This window comes from Notamacropus eugenii, chromosome 1 (genome assembly GCF_028372415.1).
Source record: "Notamacropus eugenii isolate mMacEug1 chromosome 1, mMacEug1.pri_v2, whole genome shotgun sequence".
In the NCBI taxonomy this organism is placed as follows: Eukaryota; Metazoa; Chordata; class Mammalia; order Diprotodontia; family Macropodidae; genus Notamacropus; species Notamacropus eugenii.
The window spans coordinates 473,524,895-473,543,238 of record NC_092872.1 but is presented as its reverse complement, the minus strand read 5'-3'; the positions used below and the strand labels follow the sequence as shown (position 1 = coordinate 473,543,238).

Sequence of the window (18,344 nt, the reverse complement as noted above, 5' to 3'; positions counted from 1 at the left end):
GTGGATTATCCTTTGTTGTAATCCCAACTTTTTTCCTTCCAGAATATGATATTCCAAGTCCTATTTTCCTTTAAGGTAGTAACTGCTCAATCATGAGTGGTCCTGACTGTGTTCACATGGTATTTGAATGGTTTCCTTTTTCTGCTTGAAGTATTTTTTCTCTTTGACCAGGGAGCTCTGAAATTTGACTATGATATTCCTGGGATTTTTCATATTTGGACCTCTTTAGGGTGGTAATTGGTAGATTCATTCCATTTTTATTTTACCATCTTGTTAAAGGATATTGGAGCTGCTTCCATTTTTCTTTGACAATTTCTTGAAATAAGATGTCTGTGTTCTTTTCTTGATTATGACTTTTGGGTTATCCAATAATTCTTAAATTTTGTCTCCTGGATCTATTTTCCAGGTCAGTTGCTTTTCAGTGAGATATTTCACAGCTTTTAATAATTTTTATTCTTTTGATTACGTTTTATTATTTCTTAATGTCACATGGAGTTATTAACTTCCACTTGCCCATTCCAGTTTTCATGGAAATTTTTTCTTCAGTGAGCTTTTGTACTTCTTTTTCCATTTGATCAATTCTGTTTTTAAGGTATTATTTTCTTAATTTTTTATGTTTTTTTTTTTTTACCAAGTCATTAGTTGTCTTCTCACATTTTTCTTCCTTTGCTTTCTATTTACCATTTTTCTTCTACTGCTCTTATTTGATTTTGAAAATAATTTTTTAGCTCTTCCAGGGATTCTTATTAGGCTTGTGTTCAGTTCACCTTTGTTTTCCTTTGAGGCTTTGGTTATGGCTGTTTTGACTTCATTGTCTTCTTTTGAGTTTATGTCTTGATTGTCACTGTCACCATAATACTGGTTTTATTATCAGTTTCTTTTTTTGTTGTTTGCTCATGTTTTCCATCCTATAGCTTGATTTGGAACTTTATGTTAATTCTGGGCTCAGTCCCTGGCATGGGGTTTGGAGGTGGAGGAGTACTGTCTCAAGCTTCAGGCTTTTCAGCCCTGCTGTTTTCAAAGCTAGTTTTCGGTGTTTGGAAGTTTTTTGTGCTTCCAAGGTTGTCTGCATTCTGGTCCTTATTTAGAAAGAGTCCCATATACCCTGGAACTAGAAACAATAAAAGCAAAAACAACAACAAATAATGTTCCCAGAGTCCATGATCCTCAGGACTGGAAGTGATACCTTCTCATTTTGACTCATAATTTTTAGACTATAAATTTAGAGCTGGTATTGGTTTCTGGAATTATCTAATCTCTCATTTTACAGATATAGGAACCAACACCCAAATAGATGAACTGACTTGTCCTAGATCACATTGGTATTTTATGACATAGTTAGAATTTAAATCTGTGTTTGTTGACTCCAGATCTATCACTCTTTCAATTACTGCATTTTGCCGCAAAGGTCTATGTCTTAAAGGAAGCAAGCTCTCATTTCTTCCTTATATAGGATTCTGTGTTTTCAGCTTCAATGTTACTAGAAAGTTTTGTGGGAATTAATAGATAACTAATTCTAAGATGCTGTTCATGATGAATCCAAACCTTTGATCCTTTCTTAATTTATCGCAACTGCAAATTATGCAGTCAGGACTGGGTGGATAGTTATAACTTACAGATAAATCACATGCCAGCCAAATGAGAGGGAGATGAGATAGGCAGGCAGGTTGCCTATTAGAGCTTTAAAGACTGATCTTCAGTCCTTGTGGGATACTGAATTGAAACTTATATCTAAATGCTAGCGCATCATCTTGAGTTCAGTTTAACAAAATATCATTACAGAATTAATATCTTTCTGTCATTACTGTGATTGCACTGAGCAAGAACAGATTTCTATATTCATCTTTGCAGAAAAGCTAACTCATTCACCTCTCAAAACTTCTCTTCCTTGATGATACCTATTGTTCAGTATAAGTAATGTCTCTCAGTAGCATCTTTCCCTTGAACTGAATTAATCCTGAGAACCTCATCTCAGATTTGGACCTCATCTCTGTTCTTCAAAATAATTATCAACTCCCCCTTTCTTCCATGTGTTTAATAAAGAAAGCAAACTCAATGCTATTTCCTGGGGCAGAGGATAAGGTTCAGCTAGACCCACAAAGCAAGAAATCATATGCTTTAGGGAACTTCTCATGGGGAAGATGAATGGGTATCTGAAATTTCTTGATCCTTTGTGTGAGGTTTGGGAGTCCCATTTGTGTAAGATCTCTTTATCACATTTTCCTTCCTCTGCTTATTTTATGTTTTCTGAATTAAACATATTGTGGGTGCCCTTCCTTCCTTCCTTCCTTCCTTCCTTCCTTCCTTCCTTCCTTCCTTCCTTCCTTCCTTCCTTTTTTTCTCCCAAATCATAGGATTATAGAGTCATAGTTCTACAGCTGGAAGAATTCTTCATGGTTATCTAGTCTAAGCCACTTACTTTATAAATAAAGAAATAAAGGAATGAAGAAAAATGACTTGCCCAAAGTCACACAGGTAGATCCAGAATTTGAACTTAGGTCCTGTGATTCTAAGTTCAGTCCTCCAAATTTAGGAATCTTTCTGCTGCATCAAGCTGCATCACCAGTTACTCAGACTCATAACTATTGCCTACTTAATAAAGTATAAAATCTGAATATGTAATTCAAATCCCTTTTCAGACTGACCCCAATGGATCTGTCCTGCTTTATTCCTAATTACTCCTTTAAAAAAACCAAGACATATTTTGAGTTCTAGTTATATTGAATTATTTATTCTCTCCCTCTTATCACTCTGTGCCTTTGTTCATGTTATCTGCCATTCTTAGAATAGATTCCCTCAGTTTTCTGTATCTTTGATGTTCTGCTCTTCCCTCAAGACCCAACTCAGCTCCACGAAGTCTTTCTTAGTCATCTCCCTCTCTCCTGTTGAGAGTAATCTCCCCCCTCACATTTTGCCTGGATTGTCATATTCTTTCCTGTGTGTCATAACTATTTGTATGCTTGTCCTCCCATCCACCCCCATTCCTTTAGTAAACTATAAATTGCCTTAGCACAGGGTCTGAATTGTATAGATCTTTGTACCCCCACAACCTACCAGAGTATTATGCACTCTCAGAAATTTAATAACTATTTATTTCATTGAATTACCTGGCCTAAAGTAAGGGAAAAGTTTATTTGGATATGATCATTCATAGAATCAAATATCCATTCTTGGACAGTTCTTATGATTAAAAGTCCTTCCTTATATTAATTTGAAATTTGCCTCCTGTTACTTCTATCAATTTGGTCCTAGTTTTACCCTCTGGGGCTAAGTAAAATGAGTCTAATCCTGTTTCCATATGATAGTTCTGGAAATGCCTTATGGGTTTACTGAAACACAATTCCCAAGGACAGGACCCAGCTGTGGAACTGTGGGAAAAATACAACAGCTCAGAGACCAACCTGGTGTGTGGCAGATGGAGGGGAGGGGAAATAAATCAGGCAGCTCATAACTTGAAGGGACCAAATGACAAAGGAGAGCAGTTACAGTCACAGACATCAGAAACAGTCCTGGTGTGGACTTGGGGAAGTCTAGAGAGCCCTCAGCCTTCAGTATTTTATATATTTTTTCTCCCCCCCTTTCTTGCAGCTATTTGCTTGCTTCTGTGCTAGTAAGCCTTAGAACACAGATGATGGTGTGTCTATTTGGCTCATTCCCCTTTGTACTCCACTGTCGATGTCCTGAGGAGAACCTTGAAGTCAGACTTCCCCTCTAGGGAGGTCACTGAAGATTGCAATGCTTTGCTTCATGCCAATGGCCCCTCTAGGGAAAGAGACTTCACTCTCCAGTGCAGATCCTGAGGCCCCTGAGACTTCAGCAGCAAGAGGCAATGAAGTCAGCGTGAATCCAGGTTCAAATTATATGAAGATCCAACTTTTTGTGCACCCTAAAGAGAAGGATGCAGACTTCAAAATGAATTTAATATCTTCAGGTCACAATTTACTCAGTTCCTCCATCTTTTAAAGATACTTCAGGACAAAACCATCCTCCCAGTCACCCCAGCTTTAAATCTAGGTGTCATCCTGGGCTCCTCATTCTCTTTTGACCCCCTCCCCCATATCCAATTAGTTGCCAAGTTTCTATTACTTCTATTATCCCCTTGTCTTCTTTGAAACTGCCACTACCTTGGTGCTAGTTCTCATCACTTTATGCCTAGACTTTGGCAATAACCTCCCTCTCTTGGGTCTTTTCCTATTCTACTCCATCTTCTACTCAGTTGTCAAATGGATCTTCCTGAAGTCCATGTCTGACTATTTTAGCCCCCTTCTCTTTTTCAGTAAACTTCAATGGCTTCCTGTTACCTCCACTATCAGAAAGAAAATCCTCTGGCTTTTAAAGTCCTTTATAACTTGGCCTCTTCCTACCTTGCCAGTCTTTTTACACCTTACTCCTTATCCCTCCTCAAACTCTATAATCCAGTGGCACTGGACTCATTGCTATTCTTAGTGCTAGAAATTCCATCTCTAGACTTTAGACATTTTTACTGTTTGTCCCCATTCCTGGAATGCTTTGCCTTCTCATCTCTATCTTGTGACTTTCCTGGCTTTCTTCAAGTTCCATCTAAAATCCCACCTTTTTTGAGAAACCTTTCCTGATCCCCCTTAATGGCAGTGGTGCCTTACCTCTGTTAATTATTTCCTATATATTCTATAAATATCTTGTTTGCACATAGCTGTTTGTGTGTTATCTGTGAGCTCCTTGAGAACAAGGGCTTTTTTTTCCTCTCCAGGCTTAACAAGTTTTTATTTACTTGACTTGACTTTATCTGATACACCGATATACCCCAAACTTTAAAGACAGATCTAGGCTTGTAGGACTGGAAGAGACAATAGAAATCATTTAATCTAAGTGTTTTGCTTTAAAGGTGGGGAAATTGAGGTCCACAGAGAGAAAGCGACTTGCCACAAACTTATTGTACAGATAACGAGCATCAGAGCTAAGATTCAACCCTGGACCTACTGACTTCAATTTGCCAGAGACTGACATTTTTGATCATCTGGTTGGACCTTATCAGTTTAAGTTGAGCTTTTATGGTCCTGTTTTGTTTTGTTTTTTTTTTGGTCTATCGAATTTTAAATATATATCTTGCTTAACTCAATTTCTGTAGCTTGTGAAAGGCATCTCACTTCTCTCCCTCTCTCTCTCTCCCTCCCTTCCTCCCCTCCCTCATTTCCTCCCTCTCTTCTCTCTCTCTCTTTCTCTCCTTCCCTCTCCCCCTCTTCTCTTCCTCCTCTCTCCTCTCCCCTCTCTCTCCCTCCCTTCCTCTCCCTGTCTCTGTCTTTCTCTCAGTTTATATACTTAGAGAGGATTATGGATATTGAAGAGTCAGGGAGAGCTACAACTTGCAAGAGACTACTTCTAGGGTTTTGCTTTGTGGTCAAAGTTATCAGTAACACAACATGACTAGTATGGAAATATGTTTTGCATGATTGCATATGTATAATCTATATCAAATTGCTTACTGTCTCAAGGAGGGGGAAGGAGGGAAGGAGAGAATCTGGAATTCAAAATTTTTAAAAAGTAAATAATAAAAATTGTTTTTACATGCAATTGGAAGAAAATAAAATATTAGAAAAACTTGTTATCAGTGATTGCTTTAGTTCTCTTAGTGACTCTTTAGTTCATGTGAAGAAGGAATCAGCCATAATATCATCATGCCCTGCTTTCCAGGTGACTCTAATCCTGACCTCATTAAAACTGGTTCTTAAATCATTGCCTAAGGGCACTGTTCTCTGGACCACCTGGTAGAAGCAAGTGTGAAGATGCATAGAAGAGAAGTACAGACTGTAGCCTCAGGTTCAAGTTGCCAAATTATTTCTTCTGGAAAGCTTATGTTCTAACCCACAAGACCTCAGTGTGAGTCACTGAAGACTTTTCCTTTCTAGTAGGAATTGCTTGGAAAGGTGAATTATCTGTCTTAAACCTTGTCTTGACTTATCTTAATTCCTCACCCCTAATTCTGCCTTGCCCACACACCCATGCATTAGGATTTAGTTGCATTAAATTGGATATCTGGAGATCTGAGTTCTAGTCCTGACTATGTCCAGCAACATTGGATAATTCATTTCTTTTCTCTGAGTCTCAGTTTTCTTATTTTTAAAATATCCAGTGATAAGATTTTATAGTTTCCAAGGTTCCTTCCACCTCTTATATTCTGTGTTCTAAGGAACCTTGTACCTCTGGCATGCTATATCCTGAGGCATCTTTTTGGTTCTAATGTTCTAAGTTCACTTGTAGCTCCAGCAGGTGTTCTAAGGTCCTTTCCAGCTTCAACATTCCATAAATCTGAGTATTTCCTTTGGGAGTTCAGTGGTTTCATAGGTTTCATGAGTCCCATATATTCATAGTCACACAAGATGGTGAGCACATCACATCCTTACTTCTGGTAGAAACAATCACTTGTTTCCTCAACTAAGTTGTAGAATTTGAGGGTTTTCAAAATCCTTCCTGATTCTAAACATATCAAGAGAGATGGCAACTGCAGAAGTGGCCAAAGAAAATCATATTCCTCTTATTCAGAGGAACAAGAAGATGTTTAACCAAGAGGAGGAAGACAGTAGTCAATCAAGCTACAAGCATTTATTAGTTGCCTACCATGTACTAGGCACTATGCTAAGAGCATTATTGTTGGCTTCAAATCTCTAAAGGGCTGTCATAGAATCTAGATTTGTTTTGCTTGGTTGGTACCGTACAGTAAAAAAAAGGAGAAATGGCTGGAAGATATAGACAGACAGATATTGGCTCTATGTAAAGAAAAAATTCTTACTATTAGATCTGTGGAAAAGTGGAATTGACTGCCTCTGGAAGAGATGAGTTCCTCATCTCTGAATTCTTTAAGCAGAGGCTGGATGACCATTGACGATACTGTAGAGGAGATTCCTGCTGATGTAGGGGATGAACTAAATAACTTTTGAGGTCTCTTTCTGGTCCCGAGGCTCTATGATCCTAAGTTTTCTTGAATAGCCAGCATTTGATTATAATCTGTCTTTTTCATTGTTGGCATTTGAGTCAAGCTGTTCCTCCATCTCAGAACAGCTGGCACCAAACTTAGTACAGACTTCAAACACAGAGTGAGAAAGACAAATATTTATTCCATTCAGCCAGGGGACTGGGGAGCAGAACTCAAATGGATCAGAACACAGATTGCTTTCTTGTTCTGAATTTTTTGCTGATTCAGGTGGGGATAGTTTTTTTTTTTTTTTTAATAACAGAGAGGTAAAAATCATGGTCTATCATTGGCTGTGCATTTTGGGAGGATGGGATAAGTGGGTACAAATCAATAATTATTTATTGAGCATCCATTTATATTCCTTACAATATGTTGATTTCTGCATAGGTCAAGAACAGCATGGCCCTGCTGAGTACCACCAAGTGAGAACACCTTTCCTGGCTGAGTTCACTTTAAGATGAAGATAGGCTCTTAGCTCCTTGGTTAGTAGCCATGGCAAAGTTGACTGATTCAGCACAGAGTGGAGACCAGACAGCTATTCCCTGCTAAGAAATATTAGGCAGCTTGAGAGCTGTTGGGAGTGGGGAGTGGGGGGGGGGAGGGCACTTCTCTCATGATAAATCTCAGGATCTATATCTTATCTATAGCTCCATCTTTATCTCTATTTGTATTTTTTTTCTTTAAGACTAGTTTTCCCTATCTTGCCAAGCCTGGAAGTGTAGAGGTCACTCACATGTAAAATTTTACTTCTGATTAGCATAGAGACTTTGACTTGTTCCATGTCCTACCTGGGTTGGTTTGAGGTTCTTGAGGCAGTCTGTGGCTCCTGATATTGGTGTTAGACAGTGCTAACACTCTTTTGCCCTGCTACAAGGATAAAATAAGAACTCCTGAGGTTAATTAATCCACCAGCCCTTGCCTCCCTCAATATTAGAGATTATAGGTGAGCATTATCATGCCTGACTCTCCCAAAATATTTAAAGCGGAAGAAGAACTGTTACTGAGGCCCCTAGATGAAGTTAGGCTGGTCTACTTTTTTGCCTCTTGGTGGTCTGGTTCTAAGGGACCAGCTGCAAAATTCCTGAGTGCTGCCTGAACCAGATTAAAATGAAACTGGGAAATGTTTAAGAAAATAAATAAAAATGCAAGGCAACATAGATAATGTTAATTTGTGGTTTTCCAAGTCAATATGTGGTTTCTTTTTGAGTTTGACACCACTGTGTGAATTGTTAATAGGATGAGAGTAAGACCCAGGAGACCTTCTGAATCATGCCTGAGATAAAATGCATTGATGAAATGCATGAGAAAGAAAAAAAGATGAATTTTCCTGGTTTCCTTGGAGATACTTACCTGACATGGTGTATGTTCTTGTGTTTCTTGTTCTTGTGTTCCAGCCCACTGTGCTGACTGGCATTCAAGTGGCAGAGGAGAGCGTGTAGGTTCACGTATCACTTCCTCAGGTTTTTGGTTTTTTGTGGTAGTGCTTGGTACTATCCTCAAATAGCAAAGGAAGATTCAGGAATGAGTCTGTGAGAAAGTTTCAGAGAAACCTTTGTTTGCATTTCTGATACAGCAGTGGTTAGATGGTTAGCACAGTTTACTAATGAGTGTTTTGAGAACTCAGAAGAAATAACAAGTCCATTCGTCATAGACTAGCCCTGGCCTATGATTATCTTGAGGAAAATAATTTTCCCTCTCCATATTCAGTTCTTCTTTTGTATTTAGGGAATATTGAGTGAGCTCTTCTGTGGTTAATTAAAATATACATAAATTGAAATTCCAAGGCCAGCAATTAAACTAGATAGATAGCTCACAGGGAGCTTTGGCACTTGGGCATATAGATTTTTCTATCTTTATTAATGAAAATAATAATGATAGCTAACATGCGGCACTTGAAGGTAAGCAAAACATTCTTTCATTTAATGATTGTTGATTGATTTGAGATAGCTACTCTTTCAAGAGTACTATCTTCATTTTTCAGATGGGGAAACTGAGATTAAGGCTCAGAGAGATGAAGAGAGTTGCCTATAGTCACACATAATAAGTGAGAGAAGTGTGATTTTAACTTGTTTATCTGACTCAAATCCAGTACATTTTTCTGAGCCAGCTCTTTGTTTTGAGAGTGATCAGCAGAAGTCATAGAAAGTCCTAGGAGGACTTGAGATATAATAATTTTCATCTATATAATAAAAATACACTTTGAAGGTGGACTTGGTAGAGAGACCTGATCCCATACCACTAGCTTGGTTGTTGTTGTTTGTCCTTTGTTTTTGAAGAGGCCCATGACATCAGGAAGATGATGCCATGGCTCGCAAGTGAATTGGATTCAAGTGAGAGAAGGCAGTGCAACGTCACTAGTCTCACTTTCTCCTCTGGAGCCATCTGGGTCCAGTGGTAAGATATAGATCAGGATGACTGGAGATGGCCCCATGCCACTAGTTTTGCTATCTGTAGGTAAGGCAATTACTTACTCATCATCCAGTTGGGGACTCATGCTTTGGTCTCTGGGAATCCTGAGAAGCAAAATATTATCTTACTGCTAGGAGAGACCCAGAAGAAAGATAAAATCAAGTCTCTGACCATAAGGAACTTCCCCTCCAGTTGATATAAATAAAAAAATCTGATAGCAAACTACACAACAAGGATCTTATGTTCTTGGGTTTTGCACTAACCTGTCCTTGGGTAAGTTGTATTGGACATAAGGTCAGCTTGCTTAGCTTAACTTGCTTTCTTTTCTTTTTGTCTACTGACAGAAGTCAAGAGGATGGTACTTTCTACTAATGAAGGTCAGGGACATTAACAGATGAAAGAAGAAATAAAAAATTGAGTGGCATTTCAAGTGCCAGTATATCAGGGATCTGTGACTCTACTGATACGGGATTCTCTCCACTGAATTTAGATTTCAATCTGCCTAAGACTTAGAGTCTGAGAGTTGACTAAGACATGTTAAGTGATCTGTACAGGATCACACAGCTAATTAAATGTAAGAGTTGTGATTTGATCTCAGGTTCTCTTAATTCTAAATCTACTATACTACCCTCTATGCCACATTACCTTCTCTTTGACATTTTATAATGCAGAAAATTCTTATGGCAATATTTTGTGATGAATATCCCAAGATAGTGGCTTTAGATTATTCATGAGTACTTAGCACATTTGTGTTCTGTAGTTTCTCATGCCTGAGAGAGGCAAAGTGCTGTCATGCGCTGGGAATCAGGAGACCTGGGTTCTAATCTTAGCTCTGCTACTTGTTAGCTTTCTGACTTTTGTCAATAAACATTTATTAAGTACCTACTATGTGTCAGGCACTGTGCTAAACTGGAGATACAAAGAAAAGGCAAAGACAGTGCCTGCCCTTGAGGAGCTCAAAATCTAAGGAGGGAGGAGACAACACATAAATAACTATGTTTAAGTAGACTACCTACAGGATAAATAGGAAATAATAAATAGGAATGGGGAAGGCTTTTCCATAGAAGGTAGGGTTTTAGATGGGACTTGAAGGGAGCCAGGGAAGCCAGGAGGTAAACATGACAAGAGAGAACATTCCTTGCATGGGGAATGTTTAGTGTCTAGAGATGGATGTCTTGTTTGAGGAATAGCAAGGAGTCCAGAGTTACTGGATTGAAGAGTCTGTAGGAGGACAGTAAGGGTAAGAAGAGGCAGAAAAGTAGGGAAGAAGGAGGGAGGTTTTGAAGAGCCTTGAATGCGAGAGGTTTAGATATTTGCTCTTGGAGGCGATAGTGACTTGGAGTCACTGGAGTTTTTTCAGTAGGGTAGTGATATGGTCAAACTCATGCTTTAGGAAAATCACTTTGACAGCTGAGTGGAAGATAGATTGGAGTGGGGAGAGACTTGAGGCAGTCAGATCTACCAGCAGGCTATTGCAGTAGTCTAGACATAAGGTTATAAGGTCCTGTACCAAGGTGATAGGAGGAGAGAAGGGATTGAATTTGAGAGATATTGCAAGGTAAAATTGAAACTTTGGCAAAAGATTGCATATGGGAGGTAAAAGAGTAAGGAGCTAAGGATGACACCCAGATTACTCCAGATATATAACTTCTGTAGATGTAAGAGGCTGGGTCAGATGATCTCTTATGTCCCTTCTTGTTCTAAGATTTTCTGAGAAAACATTGGTAGAATTTTGAGTATCCAAAAGACAACAATATTTCAACAGGAGGAGGAGGAGGAGGAGGAGGAGGAGGAGGAGGAGGAGGAGGAGGAGGAGGAGGAGGAGGAAGTAGTAAACAGTCCTTTGGAACTGAACAGAAGTAAACAATGAGACTTCATTTCTCCTTCCCTGCTTCCCCCCTTCCCCCCACTTCAGCCATAGTCAATTTATTTTTGGAGTTCAGAGAATGTGCAAAGGAAATTCTGGATCTAATTTATTTTTGTTTTTCATATCTCATGGTCAGTCATAAAAAGGTAGTATTTAAACCTTATGTTTTAGCTGAACTAGTCTATTCACTGTCCCCAAAGTAAACCCTTGGCTAGAATTCAGTCCTTCCCTTCTTCTTTCTCCTTTTTCTCTTCTTCCTTTCTCTTTCTCCTCTCTTCCTTGTCCTCTTCTGCTCCTTTTCTTCCTCTGATACCTCTTCTTATTCCTATACCTTCTCTTTCTCCTCCTTCCCTTCTCTGATTGGATGGAGGTGGAGGATTGTGGGGCCATGAGGGAGAAAGATGAGCCATGAGATTTCAAGCCTGGGAGATTCAATAATGTCTGAGACAGAAATAGGGAGGTCAGGAAAGGCACCAATTTGATGGGGCTGAGGAATTAAAGGTAAGAAATTGATAAATGTTTGGTTTGATTTTTCAGAAGTGCTGTTTCAGTGACTATCAAATGATGTTTTTGCAATTTTTTCATAACTCTCTGGTTATGACATTCATCTAAGAACATTATTTATTGAAACAATATCTGTATTTTGTTTGTATTTAAGAAGTCAAATACCAGAGTTTCTCTTTACCCCAGATTCTTTGTGATCAGCTTTATCTGGCATATCTTGGATAAGATTGAGAGCAAAGACAAAGATTATCCCTTAAAATATTTTCCCCTCTCCAATAGTCATTTCTTTTGTGTTCAAGGAATAGTAGGTGAGTCCTTCTGTGGTTAATTAAAACACATATAAATTGAAATTCCAAGAACAGTAGTTAAATTGGTAGCTTCACTGAATAATGTTTACTCTCCAGCTCTAAGATTGTTAGCTCTGGTCCTCTTCAATTTATGTTTTCCATGCTTTAAAAAAAAAAAGTAAGTTATAAATAACAGATATTAAAGTGACCTTTATTCATGATAACATTTCTAAAGAATAGGTGTGTGCATAGTGGTGATGGTTGGGGTTGGGCTGGGGAACACAAAGTATTTTTTCAGATAATGCCTTTTCCTAATCTTGACTCTAAGTGCAGACTAGAGGAAGGTCTGATGAATCTCAAAGCAATGGAACTTTAGAGCTTATGGCTAGAACTGTATGCAAAACAGAAAACAGATAAAGAAGTGGAAATTGGCTTTTATCTCCTGTCTCCCAGTTCTGCTTTCCTCCATAGCCCTACTATTCTTCTGAGTGGGGAGTATGGTTCGCATAGTGGCTTGATGACCTATGGGCTGTTGGCTGGTTTCGGTAAAGTTATTAATAGTTGCTTTATCTTGGCTAAAGGCTTCAGGCAATGAATTTGATTTTGGTAAAGAAAGGTAGAAGGAAAAGGACTGTCTAGGAATCGGTTGTGATTACTCATCTTCACTCCTCCTTATTTCATTCTCCCCTCAGTTCTCTAGCTAATATTTATGGAAACATTTCAAGATGCCTCTCCTCCTCCTTCCTCTCCCCTTTTTTGTTGACCCTTCAGGAACACCTGAAAAAAAACAACAGTGTTTAATGATTTTTATCTTTAGGTTGGCATTTGCCACCTCGGCCGACCTACTTTCCTGTGAAGGGGTTGCTATGTGATTTTAGAAATTTCAGGGTCTTCTGTCCACACTCACAGACTCCTGGGCAACTAGAACCTTTCAATAAACAATGACTGCTCCAGAGCATATGTTTGGAGAGGTAGCTCTTAATCAGCACCTCAAGGCAGCACCTAGAATCATGTCTGGTGTTTGTCTTGAAACAGGGTGTGGGTTCCTCTTTGTTGCTCCCCCTTATGGTGCCCTTGTTGTGCCCATGATGTCATGAATGGTTACTATGGAGATGATTGTCACTACCCAGGGATTAGTGAGTTCAGGTGAGGAGAATATAGTATGATCTTTGAGAAAGAATAATAATGGTGCTAACATTTGAGGCTTTCAACAATCTGGCTCCAGAGTTACCTTGTCAGGCTTATTTCACATTACCTTTCCCATCAAAATTCTACATTCTAGTCCAACTGGACAATTAGTTGTTTTTGGTACTCAAGCTGAGCTGCCATCTTCTTCTGCCTCCTGGTACTTGTTCAAACTATCTCCCATGACTGAAATGCACAACTTCCTCAACCAGCACTTTAGAATAATTACCTTCTCTCAGGGCCTACTTCAGGTGTGACTTCCCTGGCAAGATTCCCTTGCTAATACCGCTTTTGTCTCTGCAATCTTCCCCCTTTCCCCCTCCCCAAAGTGTTCTCTCTCTCTTCAGGTTGTTGTAATTCATTGTTGTCTGGATCCTTCTTTGCCTCTGTCGTTCTTCTACTCTAGTACTATTAGTACTTTATGTATCTATCTATCTATGTATCTATCTATCCATCCATCCATCTATCCACATACATATATATGCGGTATCTCACCACCTCTAGGAAGCTGTAAGCTCTTTGAGGGTAAGGACTGTGCAGATTTGTTTTTAGTCTTGGTATGTTCCTGACTTAGTACAGTGCCTTCCACATAGTAAGTAGACACTTAAAGGCTTCCCTTGTTGTTGAATGAATGTCACATTTAAGAATTACAAAGCACTTTCCTCAAAACACCTGTGGTGAAGTAAATTGTACAGGAATTCTTTATCCCCTCTACTAAAAATGAAGATTCTGAGGCTCAAGGAGGTTGAATAATTTGCCCACAGTCACACAGCTAGTAAGTGTTGGAGCTGTTAAGTGCTGAAGCAAAGAATCTTCCAGGCCAAATTCCCTAGTAACAAGAGAGTATATAGCACATGCAAATGTGTGTCTTTTTCTCTTCTCTCCTCTGTTCCCCTCCTCTTTCCCTCATTCTCTTTCCTGCTCTCCCTCCCTCAACCCCCCCTCATAGTAGAAAGAAAATTAGCTTCTGAACAGCCTGCCTGTCAACGCCCTTTCTGAGACATTGGCAGGACTTCCAATTTCCTTAGTTTGTATGCCTTGGTCATATATCTTATAATGTGGTGACTAAAATAGCTTTTGTGTTCTTCCTTGGAGGGAAAAAGAAGGAATTTTTTCTGATAGCTGGAGAAACTACTATACTATGAAATCAGTACAAAATGTGAAAATAGGCTGAGTGATGCCACTGGGAGTTCAAAGATGGTTATATGGTATGGTAGAAAGGGCACTGTACTTGTAGGAAAAGGACCTAGATTCTTCCATCCTCTGCCTTGGGTGACTTTGGGCACCTAAAGTCCCTCTCTGGGCCTAGTTTTCTTTATCTGTAAAATGAGAGGATTGGACTAGAGATCTTGAAGGTCTCTTGCAGCTCTAAAATTCTGTGATTCTGTGATAGGTATTCTTTTGTTTAAGAAAGAAACAATCTGTAATATTTTGCAACCTCATCCAGCAATACCACTTCTAGGACTGTATCCCAATGAGATCACAAAAATGGAAAAAGGAAGCACATATAGAAAAATATTTATAGCAGCTCTTTCTGTGATGTCAAGAACTGGAAATTGAGGTGATGTCCATCAATTGAGGAATGGCTAAACAAGTTGTGGTGTATGAATGTAATGAAATATTATTGTGCTATAAGAAATGAAGAACAGGCAGAGTTCAGAAAAACCTGGAAAGACTTATATGAACTGATGCTGAGTGAGAGGAGTAGAACCAGGAGAACATTGTACACAGTAACAGCCACATTATGTGATGACTGACTTTGATAGACTTAGCTCTTCGCAGCAATGCAAGAACCTAGAACAACTCCAAAAGACTCATAATGGAAAATGCCACATCCAGAGAAAGAAATATCAGTCTGAATGAAGATAGAAGCATACTATTTGCTCTCTCTTTTTGTCTTGTTTTTTCTTTCTCATGGTTCCCATTGGTTCTAATTCTTCTATACAACATGACTAATATGAAAATATGTTTATCTGAGACTATCTCAGATTGCGAAAATTTAAAACTTATAGAAGTGAATTTGAAAACTAAAAAAAATAAACATATTAAAAGATATTTTGCAACCTTCCCCCTCCTCCAGTTTTTTTGTAAAAAAAGGTGTGGAAATTAGAGGAATCCAGGCAAACGACTTTGTTTTTGACATTTGAAGCTGGAGATGAGACAGCAAGCACTCATGTGGGACACTCATGTGCTCCCCATCACTTCTTTGCATTGACGAGCTTACTTGCTCACATTTACAGAATAGTCTACAGTCCTCTTCTTAATAATGTGGAGCAATTGGTATAATTTCTTTTAATTTGGGATGTTTGCATTTTGTTGGATAGAAGACAGAGCTAGTGGAGGAGACCGTGTAGTAATGACGATGATGTGTGGAAGGTGGTGGAAGTCATATCCTTGTCCAAGAATTAGGGAAGAAACTACTGAAGGAAGTGCAGAGAGACTAAGAAATAAGAGACAGAGAGAGAGAGAGAGAGAGAGAGAGAGAGAGAGAGAGAGAGAGAGAGAGAGAGAGATCCTATGACCTGAGAATCAGTCCTAATTCCTACTCTTGACTTAGGAGCTGACATTTTTTTCTGTATGATCCTGAAGGTGAGTCCTTTTATATTTCTGAGTCTTATTTTTTTCCTCCTATAAAATGGACATACTAATAACTGCCTCATAGAGATTTCATGGGAGCAAAGTTGAATATGAGAAATTATGACATTTTGCATTTAATTGTGATTTGCCTATAAATCTCTTATTTATGTAGCATTATTTTCACTATGTATTATACTTAGGTATATGTCATCTATCTCTCTCCTAAACTATAAGCTTAATGAGGACAGGTATATTGTCTAATGTAGAATCACAGAATTTGAAAGACTTCGGCATACCTGACAAGTGACTATCCAGACTCTGCTTGAAGATCTTCAGTAAGGGGAATCTCAACTACCTCCTAAAACAGATCATTCAATTTCTGGATAACTCTAAATGTTAGCAAGTCTTTCCTTGAAGTCAAGCCTAGATTTGCTAAAACTCCAATCACTGCTTCTGGTTATGCCCTTTTGGAGCCAAACAGAACAATCCTAATCCCTCTTCCACATGCTAGCCTTCCATGTACCTGAAGACAGCCACCATGATTTCCATGAGTCTTTTTTTTCTCTCCAGTCTTCTCTGTATACATCATGTTGGTAATTTCTTACAGCACAGTAATATTCCATTACATTCATATAGCAAAGGTTTTTTTTAATGAGTACCCAATTAATGAGCATCTATATTGTTTCTGATGATTTACCACAAAAATGCTGTTATGAATATTTTGGTGTCTATGGAGCCCTTATTTTGTAAATAGTCTCTGTCAGATATATGCCTTTGAGTGGTATCTGTGGGTCAAAGGACATGACCATGTTGGCCATTTTATTTGCACAATTCCAAATTGCTTTCCAGAATAGTTGTGCTATTTCATAGCTCTACCAACAATGTGTTAGAGTGCCTGTCTTTTCACAATTCCTCCAACATTAATATTTTTTATTATCTTTGCCAGTTCCAGCAGATACATTCTTACTAGAACTTTGATTAGCTGTACTCCATCCCTGGCCAAGAGTCTGTAAGTTGGGGTCCAGAAATCTAAATCCAATTCCAAGATAACTTTTGAACCAGCAACCCACTGCCCGAATTCATTTTTCTTTTCTACATCCCTTGCCTTCAATTTGTTACAGTAAGAACATAACCTGTGCCCCTATGCCCTTCACTTTCTTGCCCCATAATTTCATAATCTTTGGCAATGCTTTTTATAATTTTCCTGGTTGTGTTATTTTTGATCTCATGAATTACCAGAAGTAGGTAGTAGTCACATGTTTTGATAAATCTTGGGAAGTTTTCTTCTGTTGAGTCTTGGATACATGTCTCAGGAAGGCAACAATCCTCTCCACTGATATTACCAAATAGCTGCCTTGGTACCCCAAGAACAGAGAACTACCAGCTATCATTCCTTTTTGCTTTTTGCTCTGCACTTTACTGGTTGGTATTTGCTTGTTTCTTTAGCTCCACTATATTATAACTTGGAGGATAAACTACTACTTCTTCTAGTTCCTCCTCTTCATAAAAAGCCTCAATTAAAAAATGCTCTATACAGTTGCAATGTTATTTTTTCCTTAGTTTGACATTCTTCTACTCTACAATCTCCTGACAAGGGTCAGGTTTCTCTTCCTCTATTTCAAAAGCTTACTTAGCACTCTTTCTTCTCTCCTCCCCTCCCCCTCAATGAAATCCCATTTCTGAATTATTATTTTTTAATAGTAATATTTCATTGTCCCTCATAATATAGAGTGTGGAGAGACATTCCACAGATCCTTTTACCTTCTCTTCTAGTAGGGAGCTAAGACTACCATTGGCACAGAGAAAGTAGTCAGTTGGCTGTGGTAGAAACATGAATATCATGTAATCAATGCAAATCACTGCAAAATTCAGTGGGTTTTCCATGCTGATTGAGATCAGAATGATAGTCAGTTTTCCTCCAATAAGGTACCTCCCATGCCTATGTTAAAATAATAGAAGCTTCTTTAAAAAAGTAACAAAAGATTAGAGGCATAGAACAAGGAAATGCATGTTGTCCAAAGTTTTATTTAACTCCTTTATTTTATAGATGAGGAATCTATTATAAAAGCAATACTAATAATCTTGTCAGTCTCTTCCATGACATTTACAAGTGAGTTTGTTTTCTAAACTACTTTTGTCCTCGACTGCCAATTCTCTGCTTGACAAGGAAGGATCATAGATTTCTATCTGGAAAGGGATCTTAGATGCCATTGAATCTAATCCGCTCTTTATATAGATGAGGAAACTGAGGCTCAGAGAGGTTAAGTGATTTGCCCAGGATCATACAATAAAGTGTTTGAGATAAAATTTGAATCCACATCTTTGTGAAGTCATGTCTAGTGTCATATCCACTACACCACACTGTCCCTCAAAATGGAACACTACGAAGAGATTTGATTCTTAGATCTTATTTTTTTGTTTTATTTTTTAAAGCAATTAGGGATTACTCCTAAATATTTCTTTAGGACCTTTATAAGCTATTATCACCTCTTAATGACTTGACAGTCCCTTATTTTTCCTTAGTCTCTCCAATTCCATAACCACACTTTACCTCATCTTTCTCCTC

General features: G+C 38.5%; 2 long non-coding RNA genes across 4 annotated transcripts; both read right to left on the bottom strand.

Annotated features, from left to right (window-relative positions):
• Nucleotides 1-2,742: 2,742 nt before the first annotated feature.
• Nucleotides 2,743-8,531, bottom strand: LOC140526857 (uncharacterized). Of its 3 annotated transcripts, none has more exons than XR_011974563.1 (3): nucleotides 8,300-8,531; nucleotides 7,738-7,816; nucleotides 2,743-3,886 (listed from the first exon to the last, which is right to left on the bottom strand). It is a non-coding gene; the product is annotated as an uncharacterized lncRNA (long non-coding RNA). The 3 variants fall into 3 exon arrangements; XR_011974561.1 differs by lacking the exon at nucleotides 2,743-3,886 and adding an exon at nucleotides 7,106-7,494 and having other exon boundaries at nucleotides 8,300-8,528; XR_011974562.1 differs by lacking the exon at nucleotides 2,743-3,886 and adding an exon at nucleotides 7,106-7,491 and having other exon boundaries at nucleotides 8,300-8,523.
• A 2,951-nt stretch (nucleotides 8,532-11,482) lies between these two features.
• LOC140526855 (uncharacterized) lies at nucleotides 11,483-13,101 on the bottom strand. Its single transcript, XR_011974560.1, has 2 exons — nucleotides 12,863-13,101; nucleotides 11,483-12,179 (listed from the first exon to the last, which is right to left on the bottom strand). It is a non-coding gene; the product is annotated as an uncharacterized lncRNA (long non-coding RNA).
• Nucleotides 13,102-18,344: the final 5,243 nt, after the last annotated feature.